This window comes from Falco cherrug, chromosome 1 (assembly GCF_023634085.1).
Source record: "Falco cherrug isolate bFalChe1 chromosome 1, bFalChe1.pri, whole genome shotgun sequence".
In the NCBI taxonomy this organism is placed as follows: domain Eukaryota; kingdom Metazoa; phylum Chordata; class Aves; order Falconiformes; family Falconidae; genus Falco; species Falco cherrug.
Genome location: NC_073697.1, coordinates 61,464,587 through 61,475,364, shown reverse-complemented (window position 1 = coordinate 61,475,364; position 10,778 = coordinate 61,464,587).

Here is a 10,778-nt window from a genome sequence, read left to right as displayed (position 1 = left end):
AAACAAAAATAGAAATAAAAGTTGTTACTAATGGCAAGAAGCCTTTACATGGGGAGAATTTGTCCAAACATTTTTGTGATGACAGATAAATCCCTCACTGGAAGGCAAGAGCTAAGATTTTTTTTTTTTTAGTATTGCTTTATATTAATTTATAACTACCTTTGGTCAACAGTGGTTTAGAGGCATATCCACAAGATGTCTGCAGGACATCTCGCAGGGTTTTTTAATATTTTTTTTTAAACTAGTTCAGAATCAAAGACTAAATGGATATTAAGAAACTATTCATTTCAGCTATACAGGCTGGTCCTTCTAAGCTGGGCCTGCAGAAGACACATGTACTGCCAAGTCTTTTGCTGTCTGTTCCTGTTTTACTTTAGAAGGAGATTAGGTATTCTTATCTACTGGGCCTTGGAAAAAAAATTAAATTTGAGTAGTTATTTGTTTGCCTGTTCTCACTGTTACAGTGAATCCAACATCCGTTATGCTGTATCTGCTTAACAAATATCTTCCTACTGCATTTAAGCGTAGCACCATAATTCTTGACAACCTTTTAAGAATAAATACCTGAGATTAGCCTATTTGTTCTTCCTAGAGAATTATTATGCTTTCTTCTCTTCTTTTGAATAACTAACTTACTATTCAGGCAAAGTTTAACTAACACCTTACTTCCCTGACTTTCTAATTAAGACAGGTCCAACGCTACTCAGAAGCCTTTCAGTTCTACTTCATGAATAAACGAACATTCCCTACTCTTTCAGATAATCCCAAGTCTTACAACACTTTGGTATGATGATTTCAATGAATATACTGTCACTACTGATGGCATAGATGATTACAAAGTTTTCTCTTCAAGATACATAAAAGGCAGTTTTGGTTCATGATCTGTCAGCAGCTTGTATTTAAGGTCCCATCCTGTATGTTTCCTTCATGCGTGGCTGACTTTGAAGTATTTTTTCTGTATGTTATTAAAAAGCAAATGTTGCTGCCATTTATTCTTCTTTTCAGAGTACATAAATCAGATACTATGTGAGTGAGAGAGGCTGTGTTTACAAGTATAAAGCTTTCATGCGGCATAAAAGAATGACAATGTCACTCCTCCTAGCTGAAAAGACTAGTAAAGGACAATAGTTTTCAAAGCCACTGCAGCTGTTTTCAAATAAAGAAACACATCAAGACATTTATAAGGCCAGGGAAGGACAGTCATATCATTCAAGTGAGAAATATAACTTCAAATGGTATCTTTGCACCGTATACAGTACACCCAACCAGAGCATAGCACTTGCAATGATCTTTTTAGTTAAAAGGATATAGCTAAATGTGGAGATATATATATATTTTAGATAAGTGAGGAAATTGGTAAACTGTATAGCAGGAGTAACATTAAGCTGCTGAGAGCAAATACATATTGCTCTAACTCCCAGGAATACCCCTGTCACAAAAGGTAAGCTGGTTACTCCAGCTGCCTGCCAAGTGCCCCATCCTGTTCAGCACTGGAGTCTGTGCAAGTGAAGCTAAATGCTCACAAAATGAAGAATGGCCTAATTCTTAGCTTGAAGCTAAATACATCGTGCTATACATCAACATCATGCTGCCTTGCCTGAGAGAAGAAATTAGACCAAATGTAAACTAAAGTTCTAATTTAGGGCAGCAAAAAGCAAAATAAGCAGGAAATACCAACTCCTGACTACAGCAGTACAGCTGTGTTGTAGTTGTATTAATATAGGCAGGATTATCTAAGAATACAAGTGACAAAAAAAGAGAATATTCATCAGACCAAATGAGGTAGCTGGAAATGCCGAAATGCTCCAGGGCACATAGGTTTTTCTCACTTGGTTACCGAAGAATTCAAGCCATAGAGACAATGTGAGGAGGAGATCTCAAGCTCTCAACTTCATTCCCAACTTTCTGCCTTTTCATTGTTACATAATGCAGACATAGCACTGATAGCTCTAATATGAAAACGTACTGCATACCTATCCCTTGGAGAAACATGTGGGGTCATTGCTCTCTCTGGTTCACACTGACTCTATGTGAACCAAGTATTTTACATAGGTTAATGGTCTATGACAAGTGAACTGTCTACCAAGCAGAGTGCCCACATTTTGCCTTATTAACATTTGAACTCAGTTTTGGGAAAGGGCTGTTTGTGTATAATATCAATTAGATATGAAATGCTATCAATTAGATATGAAAAATTCTTTTTAGAGATGAAATTTAAAACCTCTGTTTTGTTCCAGTTATCCCAGAGGAGGATGAGACAAAAGGCAGCAATCTCTGACACTAAAAAGTGAGGGGTTTGGTTTTTTGTTGTTTCTTTCAGAGACGCAAGAATGCCCAAGATGTATGACAGGTATTTTTGCTTGCCTTCCTAGTTCATGATGAGATTATTCCCTCCCTGCTAATCAGATCATCCCACTCAAACAGCAGCCTGAGGTGCTGTTGGGCCAGCCAATACTGGTTTAGTTTGTTTGCGATGACCTCTTTTCTTTTACCCAGTTTAGTTTAGTTTGAAGAGAAGACAGGTAGTAACAGTGCTTGCTGCCCTGTAAAAGAAATTGTTTAACATAACTGCTAATTGGAAAGAAGAAAAAGGTGACAAAAAAGGCTCTCAGCCCATGGAGACATCTTCCCAGAGATTTGTGTTTACTAATCAGGAGCTTAACACTAGAAGAATAACTTTCTAGAAAGTCCATTGTCAATAGAGAAATAATGAAGCAGGAAGGAGTAGGAATAGGAGTGGGAAAAGGTTGAACTTTTATGGAATTGTGAAGGAGTTAGAATCTGTTTATAAACACCTAACTATAAAAGTGGTAATGGGAAATGTACATTTTGCTTTGAGCTTCAGAGTCTCTGAGGGAATTTACGTAAAGGACAGCTTTGCTGCTTAAAACAGCTGCTGTATGCAGCTGCTAAGGGAGAGCAGACAAACCTGATTTATTTTGCATCTGCTCCCAGAGCAGTGTGGTAGGCTCACAGAAATATATTTAAGCTTCCCCCCTCAGCTATTGTCTGTGCCCTTATACCATCACATTGCATGGGTGAGACAGTCACGGACTTTGGATTATCTCCACACAGATCTCTGGTTTCTCCTTCAGCATCTGTTGGCTTTCCTGTTTTCTCAGTAGCAAATGTTGCAGTTATGGTGGGTGACTTGTTCTTGTAGGGTCAGACAAAGCTCCATCTCATTTTGACTTTTGATGAAATGAATCGTGTCATATGTTTCACATGTGCCTTTTCCAGGTATGTTATGACAATCTGTCTGACACATGGAGGAAAGGACAAGACAAAATAGTAACTGATGTTATCAGCAACAGCAGGAACAGATGAAATTTTTTTTTCAGCTACATATAATTTTTCTGAGATAGTAAACATCTATTGCTTGTATAATACACGAACCCTTTTTCTTTCTGGACTAAGTAAAGTCACAAAAACCCCCAAACAAACCAAAACCCAAAACACTACAATACATACTATGTCCTTTTTCTATCTACTTTTCATATCTGCTGCAACTAAGACTTTTGGTGGTTCTGTTTCTGGAAGATTAATCTGATTTGAACGAAGCAGTGTAAAGACTTCTCAGCAATTATTTAAGAATATATTGCTGAGTTCAGCCTTTATAGAAAAAAGAGTTCTGAAGTTGTGTTTTTTTATATGAAGTAAAAAAAAAAAAAAGTGTAACCTAAGCATAACAATTTCACTTAATAATAAAAGTGACCATAGATCAGCAAACAATCTGAATTCTTCTCAATTGTTCTTGAAATTTTGCCAATAATTTATCCAACAGTGAAACAAATGTCTTTACCAATGACTTGAACAAAAAGGCAACAAATTCAGTATAAATCTTGTTATTAATATAAGTTGAGCTTGATTGAGTTTTGGCAAAACATTTTTTTTTTTTCAGAAAGAAACATGAAGATGTGAATATGTGAATTGACCTTAACAAAGAAGCTGCCAAATGTCTATTCAAGTAGGTGTTTGCATGATTCCCAAGATACTCTGCACGTTGCACACAAAGTGCACATATTTTTCCATGTCGTCGTGCTTGCCTATCTGTGCATTTAAAAATATTATTACTGTATTAGCACTATACAAAGTGGTTACAACACTTTATGACAGTTCTTGGGTCTGAGTACATACATAGCCACATCCCTGCCCCGTAGAGGGGTGAAAGCTGCTGTGCCCTGGGCTGTCCCTGGCTGTGCAACAGGCGCTTCCTTCTTGATCCCTCTTCTCATTTTCCTGGTAATACATGTGTACACATGGTGGACATAGAAACATGTATCCATTCTGTCTGTAGTTAACCTTTGTATTATAGGTGGGTTTTCACTTTTAGAAAACCTTCCTTCATTTTATAGAAAATAATACTCTTTGGTCCAGTAATCCAAATTGGAGAGACTGAATTGTCTCATGAAGAAGAAACTGAGGGAGATGAAAGGCCGCAGTTTAAGCACTGCAATCATTATGTGTGTCACTAGAAGATCTGCTACTGTCTTCATTAGTACCTAGTAAAAGCCCTCTTCACTTGTTCTAAAGCTTTTGGTCTTGTTTAATATGTAATAAAACAGAATACTCTGTGCCCACAGAATCTCCACGTGGTGACTACCTAGGTCAGAAATGGAATATGATGTAAATGGAATAAATCTCCATTTCCAGACTTCAGGTTTAGATTTCTTTTCCTCCAGTGTCTTTAAAATAATGCCTGTGTCTTAACTAAATAATTTAAGTTTTTGAACAGAACTAATATCCAAAGAAGAAATGAAATATACAGACTAACAAATAATAAAAATCTATTTATTATGAGCACTCTATGATAACAAAACAGAATTTTAAAAATTTTCTGCAAAGCTGTGGTAACAATGATATCTGGTAAGAGCATTTTTCATATTTCATCAAGGGTCTTATTATTGCCACTCCTAATCTCAGATCACACACAGTATTTCATCAGAAAAGGGTATTATACAACATTTTTCTTGCCAGAAACAGGTGATTTATTTGTCTAATATCAGAAACGAAACCAAAGGAAAAGCCAGAGAAAAACTCAATTTTGACTCTATTACCTGGCTTCACCAATTAAGTGATACACTTGTGCATACATTAAAAAGTTTACTTGGATGTTAACAGGGATGTAAAGAATGTTGATTCAAGATTTTGCCTATTTACATGCAAGTGAAGCTGTATTTTGACCCAGAAAAATTATTATTTCTAACTGCTTGCAATACTCATATGACATTATTTTATGAGTTCTAAATGGTAGTGTATGTATATGTCCAAATGCAGAAAGGGAGGAACTTTGAAAACTACATGTGTTTCACATAAGATATGTACCCTTACATAATAGGTACAAATATAGAAACAAAAATATAAATAATGCAGAAAAGCAGAATTGGATTACTATAGTTTTCTACATATTCATAACTAGACACAAGAAGTACAAAACCAGTCTCAGCATAATTGCCTTTAATTTTATCAGGAAAAAAGAAACATTAACAATGTTCAAATAGGTACTGTGCTTGATTTTTTTCTTTTAAAAATCATATATATGAATTGTCTGCAGAAAAGGACATTTAACCAATTCCAAGAAGCAGCATACAGAAAAAAAGCTGTTTGGTTGTGGAATGAACACTGAGAAAGAGAACAAGCCACATGCCTCTCTTAGCCTGGGGTATAATAGATTATTATCAGAACAGAGGATGCTAAAGGCATTACTAAAACCACGTGTAAAACCCTTCCGATATGTGAAAGAACTGACTACAGTTCTGTTTCTTTTAAAGTAGGAAATATCATGTGGAGTGTGGGAAAGGAATAAGCCCATCTAAAAACTGGAAAATGTGGAAAAAGGAAAGAGAGAATAACTCAGATGAAGCATTTCTGAGCTTTTACATGTCAGAAGGATACACTTATACACTCCAAATAATTTGGATAATTTTCTAAATAAATAAAGAAGCACCATTATTTTCAGCTGGATTCTTCTAAAAAGAATTATTTATTGGGAAAAATAAAAAATGTCGCCTGGAATATTTATTTGAGAGCTTTTTGCTCTCAAATTTGAGTAACTTTTTGCAAAACTATGTGCAAGGGCAATAAAATTATTAAATTTCAATATAATCAACCCTACTTCAAGACCAAATAATTAAAATTTCAGGTGTTTTTGTGACAGACTTGATATAGCTCACTGTAAGTATGTATGTCATATTCCATGTGAAAAGGGCACAGCATCACATCAATAGTAGTTTTACAATTTTAGGATTATTAAAAATTCCATTGATATTCTTCCTCAATGTCTTTATGATGGATAAAATCTTTCTTTAAGGGAAGCCACCATATTCCTTATACAAATACAATGAATCATAGAATGATTCCAACCAATTTTGGGGTTGGAAGGGACCTTAAAGACCATCTAGTTCCAACCCCCCTGCCATGGGCAGGGACACCTTCCACTAGACCAGGTTGCTCAAAGCCCCATCCAGCCTGGCCTTGAACACTGCCAGGGATGGGGCATCCACAGCTGCTCTGGGCTGTTCCAGTGTATTGCTGCCCTCACAGGAAAGAATGCTTTTTTTTCCTACTAATAATAAGAATCTACCTAACAGAAGTCAATAGATTTTTTATGAGTTATGAATGTCTGGCATAGTATTTTAACCGCTAGAATTTTTATCTTTTATGTGTTTATGAGCACATTGGAGATGTTGAGTAGCACATTCATTAATAGAATCATAGAATCCTTTAGGCTGGAAAAGACCTTTGAGATCATTGAGTCCAACTGTTAACCTGGCACTGCCAAGTCCACCACTAAACCATGTCCTAAGCACCTACAAGTCTTTTAAATACCTTCAGGGATGGTGACTCAACTGCTTCTCTAGGTAGCCTGTTACAGTGCTTGACAACCCTTTAGTGAAGACATTTTTCCTAATATCCAGTCTAAACCTCCCCTGGCATAACTTGAGGACATTTCCTCTTCTTCTATTGCTTGTTACTTGGGAGAAGAGACTGATACCCACCTTGATACAGTGCCCATTCAGGTAGCGGTAGAGAGCAATAAGGTCTCCCCTCAGTCTCCTTTCCTCCAGACTAAACAACTCCAGATCCTTCAGCTGCTCCTCATAACACTTGTTCTCTAGACCCTTCACCAGCTTTATTGCCTTTCTCTGGACATGCTGCAGCACCTCTACATCCTGCGTGATGGCATTTAAGATGATCTGTTCCATAACCTTCTCCAGTACTAGAGGTCAGACTGCCTGTCAGCCTGTAGTTCCCTAGACCCTCCTTCCATCCCTTCTTGTGGATGAATGTCACATTTGGTAACTTCCAGTCAACTGGGACCTCCACAGTTAGCCAGGACTGCTGATAAATGATTGAAAATGGCTTGGTGACCACTTCCACCACTACATCAATACGCTTGCGTGGATCCCGTTCAGCCCCATAGACCTGTGTGTGTCTAAGTGGTGTAGCAGGTTGCTGATCATTTACTCTTGGATTATGGGGACTTCATTCTGCTACTCGTCCCTGTTTTCCAGCTTAGGAGCCTGGGTACCTGGAGAACAACTGGTCTTACTATCAAAGTAAGATGCTCCTGTGCCTTTAAGACTTCCTTCTTGATGAATGTCCAGCCTTTCCAGAGTCTTCTTTGCCCTTCAGGACTGCCTCCCAAGGGACTCTGGTTAGACTTCTAAACAGGACAAAGTTTGCCCTTTAGAATTCCAAGGAAGCAGTTCTGCTAAGTCCTGCTCCTCGCTTCTCTGAGAATCGAAAACTCTGTCATTTTGTGATCGCTATGTCCAAGGCAGCCTCCAGCTGTCACATCACCCACAAGTCCTTCTTTGTTTGCAAAGAGCAGGTCCAGTTGGACGCCTTCCCCCGGGGTGGCTCCCTCTCCAGCTGTGTCAGAAAGTTATCTTCCACACACTCCAGGAACCTCCTAGACTTTTCCCTCTCTGATGTATTGTATTTCCAGCAGACATCTGGCAAGTTGAAGTCCCCAAAGAGACCAAGGGCTAGTGATTGTGAGACTTCTCCCAGTTGCTTATAGATTTTTGTCAGCCTCTTTATCCTGGTTGGGGGCTGGTCTATAACAGAGTCCCACCATCACATCTGCCTAGTTGGCCTTCTCAGTGCTAACTGTTGTAAGATCTAACACAACTGGTGCTTCTTTTCTTGTCCATGGAAAGCAGAGTTTTAAAAATCAAGACTTAAAGTGGGTTACAAAATTCAATGAAAGTTTGAGCTGATACAGAGGCTTCAATATATGCTCTGATAGGAAAAAAAAATTGAGCAAGCATACACAACTTTCACTAGCTCTAAAGGAGAAAAAAGGCTTTTGTCAGCTCTGCTTGAGCCACTGCTTAGAGAATGCAATCCCATTTCCTTTCTTTCTTTCTTTCTTTCTTTCTTTCTTTCTTTCTTTCTTTCTTCCTTCCTTCCTTCCTTCCTTTCTTCCTTTCTTTCTTTCTTTCTTTCTTTCTCTTTCCTTCTTTCTTTCCTTCTTTCTTTCTTGTGAAACATGACCTAGAATATGTTAATATTTGCTCAGTGTTTAATCTTTTTCTCACTTAAATTTTATATGATATGATTTTAAAACCACAATTTTAGCACAAGCAGAGGCAGTTCTGACAAGATAACCTTAGTCTGGTATCTATAGAGGCTTTGTTTATTAATGAAACTATTCTTTTTATTTCTGTACTTTTACTGAAGTGGAGAGCTAGTATAACATCTTTTCACAAGGGAACTCTGAACCCCTTTGCAGAAATAGACACCTCCAAAATGCCAAAAGAATTTTAATTCATCAGTGATTAATACAAAAGATAATGTGGAATATGTAACTTTTAGTACCGATGAAATTATATTACTCCTCTGTCCTCCATAGTAACATGTTAATTGCACAATTTTCTATGCTTTCTCCACAAACATAACTATCATGAGTAGTAATAATGGCAATGATGGTCTTTGATAAGTTAAACTAAGAAATAAGGAAGCATAGCTCATAAAAATAGAACTTTAACTTTTAAACAGGCGATTTTATTCTGCACACAGCAATTACTCCTGCTGTCAGCAGGATGAAAATATACTACCCCAGGAAGTCATAAAGACTCTGATGCCTTCTTACACAACACGTTGTGAGCTGCATCTGAATGAGACTGTCCTTTCCCGCAGCCTCCCCCTTCCCTTGTACTACACTATACCAGTGCTTACATCTGTAGCACACTAACTGAGGCTTTCGTACCATGTAGAGAAAGACTAAATTGCACATCAGCATTATTTATGATTATTTAAAGGTTGGAAGTATTTTCTACCTATTTTAATTAAGGGACTTTTTCATTATTTTACAGAATACATTGAGAAGTGATTTTGGCAGGACTGTTTTTCTCCAATGCCCAAATAGCCAATGGAGCAGATCAATGTTTTGCTATGTCTCTTGGGGAAAAAGCTGACAAAACTATGAAAAGGAAGCTCACTTGCCACCCACAACCATGACTACTCTTTCTATGAAGGTGAAGAATAGGAGAAAATACACCATCATTCAGAAGGGGAAGGACAGTCTTATGCAGCACCAAACCCAGTAATAATATGAATCATGCTGCTGAAAATCTTAATGCAATTGTTGAAATACTTGACAAGGGATACTCCAGAAGAAAATTTTACATGTGCAGCTAAGGTCTGCTAAGGCCTTGCAGTCTGGTCATAGAATTCATCCTGATAGTGGAGTGTGCTGGTTTTGGCTGGGACAGAGTTAATTGTCTTTACAGTAGCTGGTATAAGAATATATTTTGGATTTGTGATGAAAACAGTGTTGATAACACAGGGATGCTTTAGTTACTGCAGAGCGGTACTTACACAAAGCCAAGATATTTTCTGCCCCTCACCCCACCCCAGCAGCGAGCAGGCTGGGGGGGCACAAGGGGTTGGGAGGGGGCACAGACAGGACAGCTGACCCCAGCTGGCCAAAGGCACATTCCATACCATATGGCGTCATGCTCAGCATGTAAATCTGGGGGAAGAAGAAGGAAGGGGAGGACATTTGGAGTGATGCTGTTTATCTTCCCAAGTAACCATTACACATGATCTGGCTTTCCTGGAGATGGCTGAATGCCTGCCTGCTGGTGGGAAGCAGTGAATGAATTCCTTGTTTTTCTTTGCTTGCATGCACGGCTTTTGCTTTACCTATTAAACTGTCTTCATCTTAACCCATGAATTTTCTTACTTTTACTCTTCTGTTTCTCTCCCCCATCCCAGTGGGGGTGGGGGTGGGGGGGGTCGGGGAGCGAGCAAGTGGCAGTGAGGTGTGTAGTTGCTGTGTGGGGTTAAACCATGACTTGGGGCAAGAATAAAAATTAACTAATCACCTGATGTAACAGCTTAATGACAGTCATGGGATGTTGATACAACCTCCTAATGTTGAGGATTTGGCATAATCCATGGCTGCAACTCTCCAACAGTGCTACTTGCTGAGCTGTTTCTCAGGCTACCCACACTGCTCTTTTTGGTCTTACAAAAAGAGGGAGACATGTAAGCCTACTGGTAGACAATTTGGAATGGATTTCAGAAGTACCTTTATTAGATATGGATGTCATATCAGCTGACATGGATTTTTACTGGCAGAGATTTTAGGTTTTACTACTTTTGACTAGTCTGAAAAATTTGCATACATGTGGAACAGCAGTTGAAGACAAAAATATTGTTCCCATTCCTAGTCCAGTATCCATCCTGTATCACCTTTCTGAAAGTTCATACATATAAGGAATTTAAATTGACAGAAATAAAAACTTAAATTGAATTTAACAAAA